Below are 21,211 nucleotides of genomic sequence, written 5' to 3' on the forward strand. Positions count from 1 at the left end.
TTCTGTTTCCTATTTGACTTATAATATAAACAAGCATACAATGAAATGTGCATACATTTTCACTCGGAAGCTAAATTTTATGCTTGCTTTTAAAAGTGTTGTATTATCTGTATTGATTATCTCAGTTATACATATACTATTGGCCCCCCTTTTTTTCCCCAATGGAGCAATTAGCTGAAAAATAAAACCTCATGTGATAAAAGAACACTCTTTGTTCACCATAGATGGGTGCACATAAGTAGTACTACTCCACATAGTTGTCTAAATGATTCAGATGTTTGCAATACCATGGTATTAGTTCTCCTTGACTGCTGTTATATATGACAACAAACTGTAAGTTTAGCCACTTCCAAACAGTGGTCTGCAACTCCTTACTGAAATATTGTTCTCAAAAGTACTACTACATTTTGCAAAACAGATAAAATAACTAGACACTTAGTTTGGGCCGAAAGACAGTTGATGTGATGTCTTTCATTTGAAACATTGAAGGGCACTAGATGTCTTTCCCCTATCTTCTGATCCAACTGCATGCAAAAGATGTACAGAACACACAAACTTCCTTTCCTGGCAACCAGCAGCATCAGTGTTGGCACATCCCACTACCAAATTCCTGCTCCATTACTGCACAGCATAGCAATGCATGAACCTCTCACTGTGCATTTTATTCATAGATCAATAACTTTTTGCTGGGTTGTGACCCTCAGCTTCAAGAAAGTGAATAATAGCGCTCAACTGTGCTTACCTGTAGACTAGATTGTGCTATGCATATTTACTTGACACTTTCAGTGTGAGACTGAAGGGTACTGTGTGATGTCACCATTTATTACAGTACTGAGAAGTACTAATAGATTATTTGCAAAAGCTTTTTTGAATCTTGGAAAGAAACAAAATAGACCTTGTTTGCATTCTTGCTTTTCTCAAACCTGTGTGTAAGATAAGTCATTTTAGTGAATTATGTTAGGTTTAAAATAAGCAATTTTAGTGAATTAGTTTATATTTAAAATTATAAAGAATATATTCATAGTTTGTTGTGTCATAAAGACCATGAATGCCCTTGCAAATGAAACTTAAGACTACATAAAAGTACGTGTAAGTCAAGTCTCTGTGGGAAGTGAAAATTCAAAGGCCACTGTAAAAGTTTTGAGAAATTGTCAAAGTTTGTGCTTCTCAAACTAACCTTTTCACCATTAGTGCATATTCCAAAACAACAGTAGTGTTGCTGCTTCCAATATCTCAAAATGTTGCCTACATATTTCGTTTCCAATTTTGGAAAGCGTGAGAAAATTGTAAGAGGGCAGGTATGAACAGTACATTTTTGGATTTGAAATTTCTTAAAAATGGCTAGTGTTTCGTATGCCTTTTGTGGAGGGTATGTTTTCATGTTGGAAAAAGGTTCCTGCAGCTATGCCTGGAGTCTTACTTAAGGCTTAGTAAATCCTACTGAGTTGTACAATCTGTAATTATTGTTCCATTTCTCCAACTGTTACGGTGGTGAAATGTTGATTTCCAATAGAGAAAGTTTGCAGTGTTCTTTTGTCTACACTCCTCACTCTCTTCAATTTTGTCAGATGAGTTTCACATGGGAAGAGCCAGTAATTTGGCTGCCACTTTGTTAGGGCAAAATCTTTAAACCAATGTGGTGTCACCAGTAATGCTGCTGAGGGTTGATTCTGGCATACACACAGAGTATCTGCAGACAAGACTTGTGACAGTGAACCTTCTTTTGAGGATAGGCTGTGTCTGCAGACTACAGACCTTTCTGACATTGATCTAATCATGCAATTATGCCAAATGTACTGAGATTCTGGGTGTGAGTGGAGAGCACTATCCATTCATTATATGCAGTTTCTTGAGGGATCATTTTCACTGTAACCTGCTCTGAAATGGTAGAAAATAATTGCTTGGAAATTCTGCCATTTCTGCATTTACATCTGTAGTCTGTCAATGAAAATAAACGATTTTGGAAAATGTAATGTAATTGGCATAGACAAAAAAAATCTACTCACCCAGTGGTGACAGGAGAACACACACACACACACACACACACACACACACACACACACACATTTAAAATACTATTATTTTCAAGCTTTCGGAGGCAGTGGTTTGTTCTTCTGGCAAAAAGGTTGAAGGGGAAGGAAGAGGACTCGTGAGGTTTAGGAAAAGGGGTATACTTCAGAAAAGGCACCCAGAACCCTGGGCCAGGGGAGACTTATCGAATGGAATGAGAGGGAAAGACTGATTGTTGGGGACTGCACTGGACAACATTTGGAAACCTGAGAGCTTAATGGTGGAAGATCAGGAAATACACAAGATATAAATTACTGCCAAGACATTATGCACAAGTTAATAAAAGTGAAAAGCTGAGTGCATTGTATGTGATACAGATTTGGGGGGGGGGGGGGGGGGGGCTAGTGGGAAAATTGATAGGTCAGAAAATTAAAGACAGAGTGAAGAAAGGAATAGTTACCATGAAGAAATCCTGAGAGCAAAGACGTTAATGTAAATTGAGGCCAGGTGGGTGGGGAGAACCAAGGACATGTTACAGCACCTGTTCCTACCTGTGGAGTTCTGAGAAATTGGTGCCTGGGGGAAGAATACAAATGGCATGTGTGGTGAAACAGGCACCAAGGTCACAACTGTCATGTTGTAGAGAATTGTGTCTGTTCATTCATCCTAACAGATAACCTGGTGGTAGCCATGCTGATGTAAAAGGCTGAACATAGCTGGTATATGATGTGTCATTTCATAGCTCTCTCTCTCTCTCTCTCTCTCTCTCTCTCTCTCTCTCTCTCTCTGATAGTATGTCTTCTACCATTTACAGAGCTGGTATAGGTGGTGGTAGGAGAGTGTGTAGGGTAAGTCTTATAGTTGTGACAGTCAGTCACAGGAGTAGGAGCCATAGGGTAGGGAGATGGGTGCAGAAGGATGATCACAAGGACCAGTCTCAACAGTACAGCATTCTCAATCTTTCATTTGAAGCACTCTTCCCTCCTGAATTATCTGTGTTATCCAACAGTCTCACTTACAAATCTAAACCTGCATTTAATTGTGCTGCTTTTGTGAAGGATCCACTTTCCTTGACATACAATTTCACTTTGCAAACCAAAACCATTTCAGCAGCAAACCTGACATTGAACCTTGCCTTGAACAGTTCTGACCATTATCCCAACTTGATCCACCACTGCTAAGTGTCCTCTGCAGAACATGAGTCTCTTCGGTTCCTAAAAGTTGATGACTCCACCATTGTACACTCAGCAGACAAGTGATCTACCATTGTGGTACTTGACTGATGGGAGTATGTAAATAGTGAAGGTCTGTGCCAACTGTCTTACACCCCTATGTCCAGCATCTGCCATCAAGATCCCATTACTCTGATTCAAACTGACCTGCTGTCCCTCCTTAAAACCTCAGGCCCCTCACAGGGACTAACACCTCATTCCACCCAAACCATGCACCCTCGCCCTATCTTCTTCCCAAGATCCACAAACCCAGTCACCCTGGCCATCCCATAGTTTCTGGATTCAAAGCACCCACTGAACATACATCTATATCTAAATATCCACCTACATGATTATTCAGCAACTCACAATTAAGTGTCTGGCAGAGGGCCCATCAAACCACCTTTAAGCTACTTCTCCACCATTCCACTCTCAAACAGCATGCGGGAAAAACAAACACTTAAATCTCTCTGTGCAAGCTGAGATTTCTCTTATTTTATTAAGATTATCATTTCTCCCGATAGAAGTGGACCCAACAAAATATTTTCACACTTTGAGGATGAAATTGGTGACAGAATTTTCATGAGAAGGTACTGCCACCGTGAAAAATGCCTTTGTTTTAATGACTGCCACCTGAATTCATGCATCGTATCTGTGGCACTCTCTTCCCTATTTTGTGATTATACAAAATGAGCTGCCTTTCTTTGAACTTTTTTGATGTCCTCCATCAATCCTCTCTGATGTGGATCGCTCACTGCACAGCAGTACTCCAGAAGATGCGGGCAAACAGTCTGTTCAGTGACCTGTGACATTTTCTAAGTGTTCTGCAAATAATCCAGTCATTGGTTTGCTTTACCCTTAGTTGTCACCATTGATGCCACCTCCCTCTATACTGATATCCTCCATGTAGATGGTCTGTTCTGCAACTACCTGATTCCAGACCTACAAAATTCTTCCTGCTCATCTTAATTAACTTTATATTTACCAACAACTACTTTACCTTTGAGGGGCAGACATACAAACAGATCAGGGGCACAGCCATGTGAACCAGGATGGCACTTTTCTATGCCAGCCTTTTCATGAGTTGTTTGGGAGGGGGCTTCCCCGGGATCCATATGCCTTCAGCCCCTGGTTGGGTTTACATACATTTACGACATCTTTGCCATATGGACTCATTGAGAGGGCTGACTCTAAATACATTGTCCCAATTAAATTTTGCATGATCCTATTCTGAATCCCATGACACTTCCCTTGAAATTGATTTCGTCCTCACTGAAGGTCAACTACACACTTCTGTCCACATTAAACCTACTAACAAACAACAGTACTTAAATTTTGATCATTGTCATCCTTTCCATGTCAAACGTCCTCTCCCATACAGCCTTGGCATTCAAGGCAAACATTTGTTCAGATGCAGACTTTTCACAGCAATACACTACCATTCTCACCTCGACCTTCACTGGATATAATGACCCCACCATCCTGGTACTGCTGATCCCTCCAAAAAACAATTTCGGAGTACACCACTTGTCGCTCAGTATGATGAAGGCTATGACGTCCTAAAATTGTGTCCTGAAGTGTGGTCGATTCTGTCAGACATTTTGCCCACTAACTTAGAACAGCTTTTTGTCACCCCCACTTCCTTGGTTCTTGCCATCCAGTTGGTCTTAATTTACATTAATTTCTTTGGCCTCAGCATTTCTTCACAGTAACTTTCTTTCTTCTCTCCCTTTTAGTTTCCTGTATCATTCATTTTCTGACCCCTCTCTTTTTTGTCGGACTGACTCTTGGAGGCCATGTTCTGGTCTAAGTACTGCTGAGATGCGGACTATACAGTATGGACTATTTTCAGGCACGTGACTTGTAGAGGGAAATAGTCATGTGCACAGGCTGCACATTTTATTGTCAATTAGAATGGTGCCTGTCGGCGAGAGAAGTGCCTGTGGTAGTGGCATGCAGAGTTCCTGGCATGACAAGCTGCATTGTAATAGTAGTAGTAGTAGTACTAGTACTAGTACTGACTTGCTACCCGGCATTGTTTTCGTTGAAGCTGTCTTGCAGATGCCTGTGCCGATAGTGGATGATGCGCAAGGCTACGCCACCAGCGGTGTGTGTGTGTGTGTGTGTGTGTGTGTGTGTGTGTGTGTGTGTGTGTTTTTGCAGTCCAGTTAGAATGTGGGCATGGATACTGTATCCCATCTTCCTTGGGGAGATGATGTCAGAGCTAACTTACTAGTACCTGAAGAGCCTGCATCCTCTACTCCCTCGGGGAATGAGACAGCAGAACCGTAGAGTCACTGTTGCAGAGGCTGTGACCCTTCCCTTTCGTGGGGGTTAGTGATGGCAGCACCCTTTGGATGCCAGAAGGTAAGAGATTGCTGGATGTTCACGTGGGAGTCATACCTGCCTTGGGAGAAATGCAGTGTGTGTCTGCGTCTGGGAGAGCCATAGGTGTACGCAGCCCAACTTCATAGAGGCAAAGTAGGTCCAGGGCAGAAAATGATGAGGGGCAGAATCTGAGGCAAACAGAGAGCTCAGTTCAAATGACAGGACAAGGACAAAAAGAAAGAAAGAAAGAAAGTGTGACTAGAGCTAAAGAGGCAAAAGGTAGCGGATCTAATTGGCAAGAAGAACTTTCAGTGAGCGGGACCGAGGGTGAAAATGTAGTGCGTCATTGACAAACCTTCTATGGGGCAAGACTGGGAGAAGCAGCACTGGAATGAGTGAAAGATATGATTTCAGTGCCAATTTCTTTGTCTGAAGCAGGGCCACCTGTTGGAAGAGGGTTGCAATGGCTGCAGTGCGTGGATGCAATAGGAAGCAGCATTAGGTGGCAGGATGGGATGATGGCCAGAGGTCAGATGAGACTGGATATGCTGTGATCACCACCTATTCAGATATTTGGACAAGAACAAGACTAAGAAAATTGGTTACCCTCAGTGTCAATGATGAAAATGAGGAGAGTAATGAGGAAACAGCATAGTCAGTTATGGAAGGAGATCTTGCAAAGATGATTTTCATCCTAGTTACCAATCTCTTATGGACCAGGGTATAGTACAGGCAGATGTTCAGCAATCAAGTGAACTGGAAATGATACTTATTTACTCAGGAAAAATTACAGCAAGAAGTAACACTATTCAATAACAAGCCGTCTTGTTGTAGCAACTCTTCTAGCAGTGGTGAATGTTGTCATCTTCAAGTCCAGTATAACCTATAAATCTGCCAGGTCATCACCTGGTTTCGGATGCCCTTTGTAATGTTACTGGCCCCTTTATACAGCTGCTATTCGACCTGCTGAAATTTCAAAATCTCTGTTTTTGAAATTGGTTGGAGCTGTAACCTAATACCCCCTGCTGTGTCAGGGGGCTAGAATAAACCCACGCCCCTTCCTTCACTGTCATAAGAGGCGACTAATATGAGACTTTTTTTATGGGATCAGGTTTTCTTACCTTGGTCTGTACTTTGGACTTTTGAAGGTTTTTGCTCTTTTCACGTTTTTAACACTGTTCCACTCACAATTTTTGGCTTTTTAAATTCTGGGTTTGATCTCCACTTTCCAAATTTTACAGAAGTGCAGGATGTGTGGGGAAGAATTCCTTATTATGCTGCATTATTTCTCCACTGTGCACTATTATCTTTTGCACTTACCAATCAACTGGATCTACCTCTGCACTCAAAATCCAGTTCGGTAGCCAGTCCGTCGTGATGTGATTGTCAGATACCCTCTTGGTGGTAGCCCCCAGACAATGCAGGGATCGCACTGCCGATGCCTAAGCTCTGACCTCCCTGTGTCAGCCAAGGAGTAGGTGCCCGTCCACTTCAGAGTACCGGGACTCCGGGGAATGGCTACTGTACCAGGTGGCCTCTGCCTTGGCAGGGTGGTGCCCAAGGGGAGAACTCCGATTGGAGTGAGTGGCATCTGGGTGGATGACCTGCAATGAAAGGGGTCCAACTTAATGGTGGCCATGCCAACATGAACCTTTCTATCAGTCGGGAACTGTGCTTTTAATGCAAAAGATTATAATCCTACAGCACTTCTGTCTTTGACCATGCCTTCAGATGAGAATCAGGCAAGGAGAAATGGAAGTGGATGGCTTGCCGAGTTGTTGGTTTGTTCCCACACTGACGGCGGCTCTTTCGCTTCAATGAAGCCAACGTCTTTAGTTGAAAATGTTGGAGATTGGTTTGGGGAGGTTGTGGCAATAGAGAGGATGAGAAATAGATCTTTGCTGATCAAAACGTCGCATGCCAACAAGTAACAGGCACTTCAGGCCTGCTTCAAGTTAGGAAATATACCAGTCACCATTTCTCCTTGTAACAAACTTAACAGAATGCAAGGTGTTATTTTCTATCTGTACCTGATGCTACAAACTGATAAAGAACTGTGTACTAATCTGGTGTGGCATGGAATCCATTTTGTTTGCCGCATTCAGAAGGGACCAAAGCATAATAGTCTCTGAAGACAACATTTTACCTGAGAAAGTTAAGATAATGGTTTTTAGGTGTGATGTCAGGTCTTACTTTCCTCCACCGATGAGATGTTTCAAGTGCCAAAGCTTCGGATACCTGTCCTCTTGCTGTTCTAGTGAGGCTATCTGTAGGCCATGTGGACGGGCATCCCATGATGGCAGCTCTTGTGACCAACCCCCTCAGTGTGTCAACTGTCTGGAACTGCACACTCCTCATTCACTGCAATACTCATTGTTCAAGAGGGAGAAAAAATTCAAGAGTATAAAATGTTTGACCGCTTGTTTTATCAAGATGCAAAGAAGTAGTTTGAAATACGGAATCCAACTGTCATTTTCCTCAAATTTTGCGACTCGTCACAGTCCGTACCTCACGCAATGACAGGGTCTCGCACAACACCTCCTATTCCCAGTTGTATTCTAGGGCCTGCCCCACAATTGGGAGAGGAAATGTCAGCTCCCTCATCCCCTACACCTTTTAGTACTGGTGGTTCCCATACCATTGGTGCATCTAGAGATACCGAGTCATCTTCTGCCATTAGTGATGACATCTATCAAGGTAGCCCCCCCCCCCCCTCAAGACGAGGACCAGAACGCCACAGGCTATGGGTCAAAGAAAAGCACACTCCCCTTCTCTCCTGGAAGATAAATTTATCTTGGAAAGATAAGAAGAATAAGCAGAAAGATTAGCTACTTTCTGAGACTTCAAATGTTCTGCTCTCCAGCCTTGCAGCAGTCAAGCCTATGCATGCGGACGATGGATCACATAATTAGATGAACCATGACCTGGTAGCAAAGTATTCATACCCTTCGTTTCCATTCACCATTTTCTCAGACCCGACTCCAATGCTCCTTCAATGGAACTGTAATAGCTGCTACCCCCACACAGCTGTACTCAGTCATTTGGTGGCTACTTATTCGGTAATTGGCATAGTGCTTCAGCAAACATGGCTTACAGCAACACACCTCTCTGTTCTGAAAAACTACCAACCCTGCTGTACCAATTGCGTTAATGCTGAGAGCGCGTCCAGTAGGATCTGTAGCCTCATATACTCTGATATTCTCAGTGAGCAGGTGCTCCTTATCACTGCACTAGAGACTGTGGCCATTAGTGTCTTCCTGTCAGTTTGGATGATAATATGTTATGTTTATCTACTCCCATATTGATCTTTACATTATCGCAAGCTGTTTGAGCTAGTGACACAGCTCCCTGTCTCCTTCCTCTTATTTGGGGACTCTAATGTACATAGTCCTCTATGGGGCCGTGACACTACGTCTCTCAGAAGCAGAGTGCTAGAACACCTTCTTGTAGAATTGGACATCTGCCTACTCAACACTGAAGTTGTCTGCAACCCATTTCAGTGTGGCCCATGGAACATTTTCAACTACAGATCTCGCAGTTTGCCGCTAGAGTATCTTGCCCCTGATTCAGTGACGTGTCCATCGCGATATTTGTGACGGTGACCATTTTCCTATCTTTCTCTCCCTCTCCACTCATGGACTCGTAGAATATGCTCCACGTTGGTTGCTTCTGATAGCTGACTGGCAGATTTTGAAGATAAAGCCACAGCTATCGGGGAACGCCGCAGGCCACTTAAACGGCACAAGTGCCATCCCTCTGTGGATAATTTAATAGCATTCAAAAGACTCCGGGCAAAAGCACAGTTTTCAATAAAGAAAAGGAAACAGGAGTGATGGAGCAATATGTCTCAACTATGCGCTCCAACACCCCATCATCCCACATATAGACTAAATTCTGCCGCATTTGCAGCCATCCACCATCTGCAGCAGTTCCTGGCATCATTTGTCAATTGGTAACACCTGCACTGATCCTGTGGTACTTGCCAAATGTTTTGCGGCACACTTTGCTGAAGTGTCCACTTTCAGTAATTACCACCATCAATTCAATTCCTGACCCAGAAACACCTTATTGTCTTTCCATGCACACAGCTCTCTTTCATATAATGTCCCTTTTAGTGAATGGGAGCTTTGCAACACTTTGGACCCTGGATGTGACAAAATCCACAACCAATTGCTCAAACATCTTTGTGCCAACAGCATGAAACATATCCTCGGGCTTTTTAATCTCATTTGGTGGGAGGGAGTATTTCGTTCTCAATGGTGGGAAGATATTATCATCCCTGTCCTGAAACCGAGAAAGGAGCTGCTTGTTTTAACTAACTACCAGCCAATCTCTCTGCTAAATGGGTTGTGTAAACTATTCAAGCAAACGGTCAACTGCCATCTTTGTTGGTGCCTTGAAGCTGGAGGGCATGTATCAAGATTCGGAAGTGGTGTCGGGCTTTCCAGTCCACCACAGATCACCTGTTTCATTTGGAATCCACAGTGCACGTTGCTTTTGTGCATGACCAACATCTGATGCTGTGTTCTTTGACCTGCAGAAGGCATACGATACCACCTGGCGACATCACATCCTGTCCACACTGCATGAGTGGGGTTTCTGGGGTGTTTACCCATTTTTATCTGGAATTTCCTATCTCTCCATTTTTCCCCCCTCCCCCCCCCCCCCCCCTCCCCGGATAGGTTCGACTCCCAGCAACAAATATGTGCAGGAAATGGGAGTCCCTCAGTGATCAGTTCTGACCATAATGCTGTTTGCTATTGTCATCAATAGTATTGTAAATGCAGTCTCTGTCACTGTATGTGGATGATCTTTGCCTGTACTATGCGTATGCATCATCGTGCCACTGAGTGCCAACTTCAGAAGGCTGCCTGGAGGGTCCATGACTGGGCCCTGAATCACAGCTATCAGTTCTGTCCTGCAAAATCATTATTTACGTATTTTTGTCAACTCTGGATTGTGCATCCACCCACAGAAATTTATCTTGTCGACCAGTTACTTGAAGTTGTTGAAACTTTCCAATTCTTATGTATATTATTTGACCACAAGCTAACTTGGCTGCCACATGTCTGCCGGTTCATGGCAACATGCATGAAGAAGCTAAATGCTCTGAGTTTTTAGCAACTCCTCATGGGGATGGGGACCACGTAGTTCCTCTGAGATTTTACAAAGTGCTGATTTTATCCCGCTAGGGCTATGGATGTGTTGCCTGTGGGCTGACAGCACTGTCTGTGTTGAGCTTACTGGGCCCTGTTCACAATATCATGCAGTTGGCAACGGTGGCCTTCTGCATGAGCCCTGTTGACAGCCTCCTGACGGAAGCTGGTGTCGGACCACTGCAGGTTAGACGACAGTAACTTCTAGCAAATTATGCAGTCACAATCTGTCAGATGCCTACCCACTCATGTCACTCAACTCTTTTTCCACAACCAGCAGTTCAGACTGTTTGCGCATCACCCCAAACTGGGAAGACCAGCTGGGATCCAACTCAATATTCTGCTGAAGAACCTCCAACCACCTCCATTAGTCTGTGTTCCTAGTGCTTCCTCGACATCCCCTGTGGGCTCTTACCCTGTCCTGTGATACGGATGGACCTCTTTTGTGACTCCAAGAAGGATGCTAATCCTATCCTTCTGACACATGTTTCTTCCAATCCTTCACGTTTGTTCTAATTTGGTATGCATGTACACAGATGAATTGAAAGTCAATGGCAGGGTTAGTTACACTTCTGCACATGCGAGAGGGAACAAGAAGCATCCTCTGCTGGGTGTCTGCAGTGTATACACTGCAGAGTTGGTTGCTATCTCTCAGGCTTTGTGGTACATCAAATTCCAGATCACAACAGAACTTTCTGATATGTAGTGATTACACAAGTTGCTATCCCAAAAGGATTTTTGTTGCCAACATCCAAGACCTACTGGCTGACCTCTACAGCTCTGGAAAGACAGTAATCTTCATCTGAACACAAAGCCACACAGGCATTCCAGGAAATGAACTAGCGGACTGTTTAGCTAAAGATACAACTACAGGAAATCCACTTAACATCAGAATACTCAACACCAGCATACGATTACAACTTTTGTGCAATATTTTAAGGCTCTGGGAATTGGAATGGCAGGCTGCTATGACCCAAAACAAGTTGAGAGAGATTAAAGGGTCCACTAAGGTGTGGCATACATCTTTCCAGGCCTTTTAGAAACATGCAATTGTGTTGTGCCGACTATGCGACTTGCCCACAAGTTCCTTCGGCGTCAGGAGGATCCTCTTCACTGCAGCTGCAGGAGTCTACTGATGATAATACATGTTCTTGTTTAGAAGCACCGTGCTGGCCTAACTGTGGTACCCTCTGGTAGTGTGGCTGTCACGTCATCTGCAAGCATCTGAGGTAGTGTGGTAGGCAAACAAAGTGTTGCATTTTCTTAGGGGAGAATGGATTTTGCTCCAAAATACAATACTGTTCCACTTCCAGTGTTAGGGGTGGTTGTGGTGGCAAGAGCCTCCTCTGTGGTGGGTACACACCAAATGACCGCAGGTTACTTTCTTCTCCTCTCACCTGGTTGTGCCTTTAGACCTTTTTGTGTCAGATGTGGTCTGGGTTAACTCTCTTTTCTTTTACCTATTGTGTTATGACTACTGTTATGCCCTTTTAAGCTCTTTGACTTGATTATATATTTTGAGCACCCTAGCCCCATAATTCCCCCCCCCCCCCCCCCCCCCACCGTGTTGTAAGGAGGTACTGATGACCGAGTAGTTTAATCCCTTTAAACATACAATCATCATGTAACATAATATTTCAGTCACAGACGTGACACCATTGACTGAAACTGGGATTACTTCACATTTATTAGTGCTAAAATATTTAATGTGAATGATCGGCTTCTGCTATCAGTTGGTTTTATTGTTTGAATAATCCAGGTTAGCAACTGCACTCTTAACAGTCGCAGTTTAATGGTATAAGTTTCCATAGTGAAGGTGTCACTCATGTTTGTATGGACAATAAATCTTCACAAAACACCATTTGAAAGAAAACGGATACGGTTGTTTCCAGAGTGAATCTCACTTACACATTAAGAGGGACGTTATGTGAAAGACTACAGCTGGACTGTAAGGTCATAAAATATTTACACTGACAGACTCTCACACTTAGATCCGCACATATTAGTGACCTTCACATTTAAATGTTGATCGGACAAGTGCAAACTGAGAATATTTACATTTAGGTATTAATGTAAAAATTGCTAATCATGGGCTCTTATCACAGAGATGTTGGCAGAACAGTTACTGGGGGTCGACTAACAGATTTATTGTCCAGTGCTTGCACTTATAGATAAGCGTATGAATATTTACTCAAATTGTTAAATGTGTATTGCTTTATAGAGAGAATGATGTCAAAATTAGTGGCAGTGGTTTATCTGTATGAGAGATGATTGGAAAATTAACAAAATCAGACGGACTGATTTTTTTCATGCCATGAGTGCTACCACAGGTATTGGAGAGCTTCATGTAAATTTAACTGGGTCATAATTTTCGTAATTTGCTTAATTTCTTAATCAAAGTAGCCTGGCAACCGAAGGTATTTTCTTGTTCAAAAAAATTAAGACAACAAAATTATAACATCAGTATTCAGAATGAACTGTGCTTAGTGGTCCAAAAAAACGAAAATATCATCTGGATGGTGGAAACTGCATTTGCAAATTACTTTTTAGTTAATGGCTTTTCAGGAAAGGAAAAATGTTCACTAGAAAGAGTGAAATTGGGTCTTTTACTTAATTTATGTCCTTTTGGAAATACAGCTACTAGCTCACTCTATTTTTCCAAGCATGTGGTTTCTGAACATAATAAATTACTGGTTTCTCTTAAAAGAGCACGTTTACCCAAACACTAATTGTACCATTAACATTAACAGAACTCAAACTAATGAATAATGAATTTTACTGAGATATTGCCTAGATAAAAATCTTAATATTGTATGTAAATGTGATGCATATACTGCCAGTATAAAAAAGAAGTTATCTAAGCAGTAGAATTACAGAATATGGAGTTATTCCACTTTGCTACATTTTACCCCTTTTTTATGTCCCTTGCCTCTCTCTACAGTTACAGGGAAATAATTATTTAACTATATGAAAAAACTTAAATTAGTTACAAATTACAGCATGCACACACTTTATTCGCCATGTAAAGGTCACTACATATTTTCGGATTTATGTTAGGACATGTTTGATATGCCTGGCATCCTTGGCAATGATGTGGCGCAGACGAATAGCGAAATTCTGTATGACCCGCTGAAGTGTCGGGACATCGATACTGTCTGTGACCTCATGAATGGCTGTTTTCAGCTCAGCAATAGCTTTGGGGCCATTGCTGTATACCTTGTCTTTAATATAGCCCTACAAAAAGGAGTTGCATGTATTCAGATCTGGAGAACATGGCGGACAATCGAGGCCCATGGCAGTGGCCTCTGGGTCCCCAGAACCAGAATGTGGTCACCAAGGTGCTCCTCTAGGACATCAAACACTCTACTCCTTTCATGGGGTAGATTTCCATCATCCATGAACCAAAACTCATCAAAATCAGGGCCACTTTGGATAATGGGGATGAAATCATCTTCCAGAACCTTCACATACTGTTCGGTAGTCACTGTGCCATCGAGGAATATCGCACTAAGTATTCCATGAGTGAATGTTGCACACCACACAGACACCTGTTAAGAATGAAGAGACTTCTCAATTGTAAAATGCAGATTCTCAGTCCTCCAAATACGCCAATTTTGCTTATTGACGAACCCATGCAAATGAAAGTACGCTTCGTCACGAAACCAAACCATATTCACATGGAAGTCCTGTTCAGTTCTGTGGACAATAGTGTTAGTGAAACACAATTGCTGTAGCAGGGCCTTGGGGCTTAATGGTTGATGGGTTTTAATTTCATGTGGGAAGAGATGAAGGTCTTCAACAACAATTTGTCACAGTTTATACTGGTTGATTCTGACCTGTTGTGCAGCTCATCTGATCGATTTTGTGGGGCTAGTTTGAAACACAGCCTGTGTCTTCTCGATGTTTTCAGACGTTTTCACCCTTTTTGGATGAGAGACATTGCCAACAGTCATCACGAATAATAACCATTCTCTCAAACGTGAGAATCAAATTATTGATTATTAGCATCTGGTGAGCAAGCTGTATGAGACAGGCGAAATACCCTCAGACTTCAAGAAGAATATGATAATTCCAATCCCAAAGAAAGCAGGGGTTGACAGGTGTGAAAATTACCGAACTATCAGTTTAATAAGCCACAGCTGCAAAATACTAACACGAATACTTTACATACAAATGGAAAAACTGGCAGAAGCCAAACTCAGGGATGATCAGTTTGGATTCCGTAGAAATATTGTAACACGCGAGGCAATACTGACCCTACGACTTATCTTAGAAAATAGATGAAGGAAAAGCAAACCTACGTTTCTAGCATTTGTAGACTTAGAGAAAACTTTTGACAATGTTGACTGGAATACTCTTTCAGATTATGAAGGTGACAGGGGTAAAATACAGGGAGCGGAAGGCTATTTACAGTTTGTACAGAAACCAGATGGCAGATATAAGAGTCGAGGGGCATGAAAGGGAAGCAGTGGTTGGGAAGGGAGTGACACAGGGTTGCAGCCTGTCCCCAATGTTATTCAATCTGTATATGGAGCAAGCAGTAAAGGAAACAAAAGAAAACTTCAGAGTAGAAATTAAAATCCGTGGAGAAGAAATAAAAACTTGGAGGTTCGCCGATGACATTGTAATTCTGTCAGAGACAGCAAAGGACCTGGAAGAGCAGCTGAACGGAATGGACAGTGTCTTGAAGTGAGGATATAAGATGCACATCAACAAAAGCAAAACGAGGATAATGGAATGCTTTCGAATTAAATCGGGTGATGCTGAGGGTATTAGATTAGGAAATGAGACGCTTGAAGCAGTAAATGAGTTTTGCTATTTGGGGAGTAAAGTAACTGACGATGGTCGAAGTAGAGAGGATATAAAATGTAGACTGGCAGTGGCAAGGAAATTTGTTACATCGAGTATAGATTTAAGTGTCAGGAAGTCGTTTCTGAAAGTATTTGTGTGCAGTGTGGCCATTTATGGAAATGAAACGTGGGCGATAAATAGTTTGGACAAGAAGAGAATAGAAGCTTTCGAAATGTGGTGCTACAGAAGAATGCTGAGATCACGTAACTAATGAGGAAGTACTGAATAGATTTGGGAGAAGAGGAATTTGTGGCACAACTTGACTAGAAGAAGGGATCGGTTGGTAGGACATGTTCTGAGGCATCAAGGGATCACCAATTTAGTATTGGAGGGCAGCGTGGAGGGTAAAAATCATAGAGGGAGACCAAGAGATGAATACACCAAGCAGATTCAGAAGGATGTAGGTTGCAGTAAGTAGTGGGAGATGAAGAAGCTTGCACAGGACAGAGTAGCATGGAGAGCTGCATCAAACCAGTCTCTGGACTGAACAACAACAACAACAACAACAACAGCACACTTGGACTGGTTGTCTTCATCTTTAACTCGGTCGCAAACTTCCTTTGAGCCGCAGTTAGGATATCATTGCTCGCATAGTAGGCCTTCACAAGCACTATATGCTCGGGCAAGCTGTATTGTGACACTTTTATGTGCAAATGGGTGACAACAGAAAGGTGCGTGTGCATGTGAATACTAATTCCTGTCATGCCTCACAGCCAACCATGCAGCTTGAGCATCCTAACGCAAACTGCTCAGAAGTTATAACGATTTTATTTCATGCAGTTCAGTGATTATCACCCTCTATGTTACACGAGTAATTTCTCTTCTGTTATATAAATTATTTTTGTGTTATATTTGAGCAACCGAAGGAATTTGTTTTCCATTCCTGCTTTGCCTCAGTTTATTGAAGCATATTTGATGGGAGTATGTCTTGGTGTTTCACAATGTGTGTTCTTGTGTTTATGTTGGTGAAGCTGTTCATTTTCCACCTGCACTGTAAATACTTCTCAGCATAGCCCAGAACTGCACACTTTTATATCATGTTATTATGTATGTACTTGATATGAATAGAATATGAAGAGCTCAGACAGAAAACCAGTCCTTAACAATGAAGGGAAAGCTGAAAGGTGGAAGGAGTATCTACAGTATCTACACAAGGCAGTTGAACTCCAAGGCAGTATTATAGAACTAAAAGCAGACGTAGATGAAGATAAGGTGGGAGATATGATACTGTGAGAAAAATTTGATAGAGCCGTGAAAGACCTAAGTCAAAACAAGGCCCTGGGAGTAGAAAACATTCAGTCAGAACTACTGATAGCCTTGGGAAAGCCAGCCGTAACGAAATTTTTCTATCTTATGTGCAGGATGTGTGAGACAGCTGAAATACCTTCAGACTCAAGAAGAATATAATAATTCCAATTCCAAAGAAAGCAGGTGCTGACTGGTATGAATATTACTGCAGTCTAAGTGTAATAATATGTTTGCAAAATACTATCAGGAATTCCTTACAGGAGAATAGAAAAAATTGGTAGAAACCAACGTGGGAAGATCATTTTGGATGTAGGAACATGTAGGGCAATACTGATCCTACAAATTCTAAGGTAAGTTAGGTTATAGGTTACGTTAAGGAAAGGCAATCCTATGTTCATAGCATTTGTAGACCTAGAGAAAGCTTTTGACAGCGTTGACTGGAACACACTCTTCAAAATTCTGGTTAGCTGGGGTAAAATACAGGGAGGAGAAAGCTATTTACAGCTTGTACGAAAGCCGGCTGACTTTTAAGAGTTCGGTGATGTGACAGGGAAGCAGTGTTTGAGAAGGGAGCAAGACAGGGTTGTAGCATATGTCAGATGTTATTCAAAATGTTTGGAGTAGGAATTAAAGTTCAGGAAGAAGAAATAAGAACCTTGAGGTTTGCCAATGCCATTGTAAATCTGTCAGACAGCAAAGGACTTGCAAGAGCAGTTGAACGGAATGGGTAGTATCTTGAAAGGAGTATAAAAGATGAACATCTGCAGAAGCAAAACACAGATAATGGAATGTAGTCAGTTAAATTGGGTGATTCTGAGGGAATTAGATTAAGAAACAAGATACTTAAATTAGTAGATGGGTTTTGTTATGTTGATTAGATTAGATTAATACTTGTTTCATAGATCATGAATACGACACTTCGTAATGATATGGAACGTGTCAGGTTAATAAAAGATGTCTGTACAAGAGATTACATTACTCAAAATATTGCATGACACAAATGTTTAAGTCCCCCCCCCCCCTCTTAATTTATATCTAAAAATTCAGCCAATGAGTAGAAGGAGTTGTCATCTAGAAATTCTTTTAATTTAATTTTAAATGTTTGTTGGCTATCTGTCAGGCTTTTGATGCTGTTTGGTAGGTGACCAAAGACTTTTGTGGCAGCATAATTTACCCCTTTCTGTGCCAAAGTCAGATTTAACCCTGCATAGTGAAGATCATCCTTTCTCCTGGTGTCGTAGCTATGCACACTGCTATTAGTTTTTAACTGGGTTGGATTACTAACAACAAATTTCATAAGTGAATATATATACTGTGAGGATCCCTAGATCCTTAAATAGATGTCTGCAGGATGACCATGGGTGGGCTCCAGCAATTATTCTGATTACACGTTTTTGAGCAATGAATACTTTTCTATTCAACAATGAATTACCCCAGAATATGATGCCATACGAAAGCAGTGAATGAAAGTAGGCATAGTAAGCTAATTTAATGAGATTCTTATCACCAAAATTTGCAATAATCCTAATAGCATACATAGCTGAACTCAGACGTTTCAGCAGACCATCAATGTATTGCTTCCAGTTTAACCTCTCATCAATGGACGCACCTAAAAATTTTGAAAATTCTATCTTAGCTACGGACTTCTGTTCAAAGTCTATATTTATCACTGGAGTTGTGCCATTTACTGTACGGAACTGTATATACTGTGTTTTATCGAAATTTAAAGACAGTCCGTTTGCTGAGAACCACTTAATAATTTTGTGAAAAACATCATTTTCAATTACATCACTTATTTCTTGGTTTTTGGATGTTATTACTATACTTGTATCATCAGCAAAAAGAACAAACTTTGCATCTTCATCAATGTGGAATGGTAAGTCATTAATGTATATCAAGAACAGTAAAGGACCTAAGACCGAACCCTGTGGGACCCCGTACTTGATAGCCCCCCAGTTTGAGGAATCAGCTGTTGTTTTAACATTACATGAACCACTTATTTCAACTTTCTGCATTCGTCCAGTTAAGTATGAATTAAACCATTTGTGCACTGCCCCACTCAAACCATAATGATTTAGCTTATCTAAAAGAATTCCATGATTTACACAATCAAAGGCCTTTGAGAGATCACAAAAAATACCAATGGGTGATGTCCGGTTATTCAGAGCATTTAATATTTGATCAGTGAAAGCGTATATAGCATTTTCTGTTTGAAAAGCCTTTCTGAAAACCAAACTGACATTTTGTTAGTACTTTATTTTTACAAATATGGGAGGCTACTCTTCAATACATTACTTTCTCAAAAATGTTTGATAGAGCTGTCAGAAGAGAGATTGGGCGGTAGTTGTTGACATCCGACGTATCCCCCTTTTTATGCAATGGTTTTACAATGGCATATTTCAGTCTATCGAGGAAAACACCCTGCTCCAAAGAGCTATTACATACGTGGCTAAGAATCCTACTTATCTGTGGGGAACAAGCTTTAAGTACCTTGCTGGAAATGCCATCAATTCCGTAAGAGCTTTTACTTTTCAGCGAGTTTATTATTTTACTGATTTCAGAGGGAGAAGTTGGTGGGATTACAGTTGTTTCAAACTGCACAGGTATGGCCTCTTCTATTAGTAGCCTTGGCTCTTCTAGTGAAGATATAGATCCTATTTTCTCCACAACATTTAAAAAATGATTATTGAAAATATTTTCAATTTCTGATTGTTTGTTAGTATACTTGTCATTCAGTTTTATTGCACTAAAGTCTTCCTGTGCTCTTGGTTGCGCTGTTTCCCTTTCAATAATATTCCAAATTGCTTTAATTTTATCATCAGAGTTACTGATCTCAGAAATGATACACATGCCTCTGGACTTTTTAATAACTTTTCTTAGTACCACACAATAGTTTTTATAATATTGAACAATTTCGGGGTCAGTACTCCCTCTTGCTGTTACATACAGTTCTCTTTTACGGTTGCAAGATATTCTTATTCCTTTAGTTAGCCAAGGTTTTTTTTATGTTTCCTTGGAATTATGTTTATTTTCTTGGAAAAACAATTTTCAAATACCATTAAAAATGTATCGTGAAATAAGTTATATTTCAAGTTTGCATCGGGTTCCTTATACACTTCATCCCAGTCTAGCTGCTGTAGGCTTTCCCTAAAGTTTGCAATGTTTATATTGTTAATTGAACGCACTGCTTTGAAAGTCTGATTTGATATACTGCATGGAGCTATGTCATGTACTGTAACTAGCTGTGCACCATGATCTGAAAGACCATTCTCAACAGGATAAGCATTTATGTCCTTAAACTGATCTTGGTCTATAAAAAAGTTATCTATCAATGTAATGCTGTTCTTTGTTATCCGAGTAGGAAAATCAATGACAGCTCGAATTGAAAGAACTGAGTAACACTACAAGGTCATTCTTCCTATTACACTCTTTCAGGGAATCAACATTGAAATCCCCACAAATGATAATTTGCTTCCCCCTGTCTGACAGATAGCACAACAAAGCATCCAAGTTTTCTAGAAATAGCTGGAAATACCCTGAGGGGGACCTATACACTGTTACAATTATGAAAGTGCCATCATTTAGTTTAAGTTCAGTGGCACATGCTTCCATATGTTGCTCTACACAAAATTTTTTAGTTTCTAAATTTTTTACACTGTGGAAGCTTTTGACATATATGGCAGCTCCTCCTCTCTTCATATTATCTCTACTTAAATGTGCAGCTAATTTGTACCCATTGATGCTAACCTTTTGCATATCAGTGACAATGTGATGCTCAGACTGGCAAAGTACATCTATTACATTCTCAGTTCCTATATCTTCTAAACAAAGCAGAAGCTCATCAATTTTATTCTTCAATCCCCCAATGTTTTGATGAAATATACTAACATTATTTTTCACTTTACTTTTGTGAGTATCTTGAACTTTTTTAACATCTTTATTACTTGCCTAGCTGAGTTTCCCACTGGACACTGATCTTACACTAAAAAAGAGTTTCCACCATGAGATGTACTTCCTCCCCCCTTTAAATTTCCTCCTGTCAGCCCAGCCAGTTTACCCTTCCCTTTCCAGTTGAGGTGTAGGCCATGTCTAGTATAGTCCCACCTACAGAGTGAATCAACAGGAACCACACCCATGTGTGACCCTACACCAGATCCAAGTAGCTGTTCCAACTCCAAATTAACTCTCCTGACAGAAGAGCTCGAATGAGGTCGGTCGTGGCGCTCCAGAACTGAGACAAACCCAACACTGGTATGACTCGATGTTGATGAAATCTTTGCCAGGTCACACTCTATGCTGTACCCCGGATCTCTGTCAGTACTGTTGCCCGGCCCACCCACAATAACCACGGTATCTTCCTTAGTAAAGCCTCTACACAGTGAACCTAAATCCTCTGTAACCTGCCCC

General features: G+C 41.3%; 1 protein-coding gene across 5 annotated transcripts in view; it reads left to right on the forward strand.

Annotated features, from left to right (window-relative positions):
- LOC126248154 (ATP-binding cassette sub-family B member 6) overlaps window positions 1-21,211 on the forward strand; it is a 129,285-nt gene that overhangs the window by 46,740 nt on the left and 61,334 nt on the right. The gene's annotated exons all lie outside the window — the stretch shown is intronic.

This window comes from Schistocerca nitens, chromosome 3 (genome assembly GCF_023898315.1).
Source record: "Schistocerca nitens isolate TAMUIC-IGC-003100 chromosome 3, iqSchNite1.1, whole genome shotgun sequence".
Classification (NCBI taxonomy): Eukaryota; Metazoa; Arthropoda; class Insecta; order Orthoptera; family Acrididae; genus Schistocerca; species Schistocerca nitens.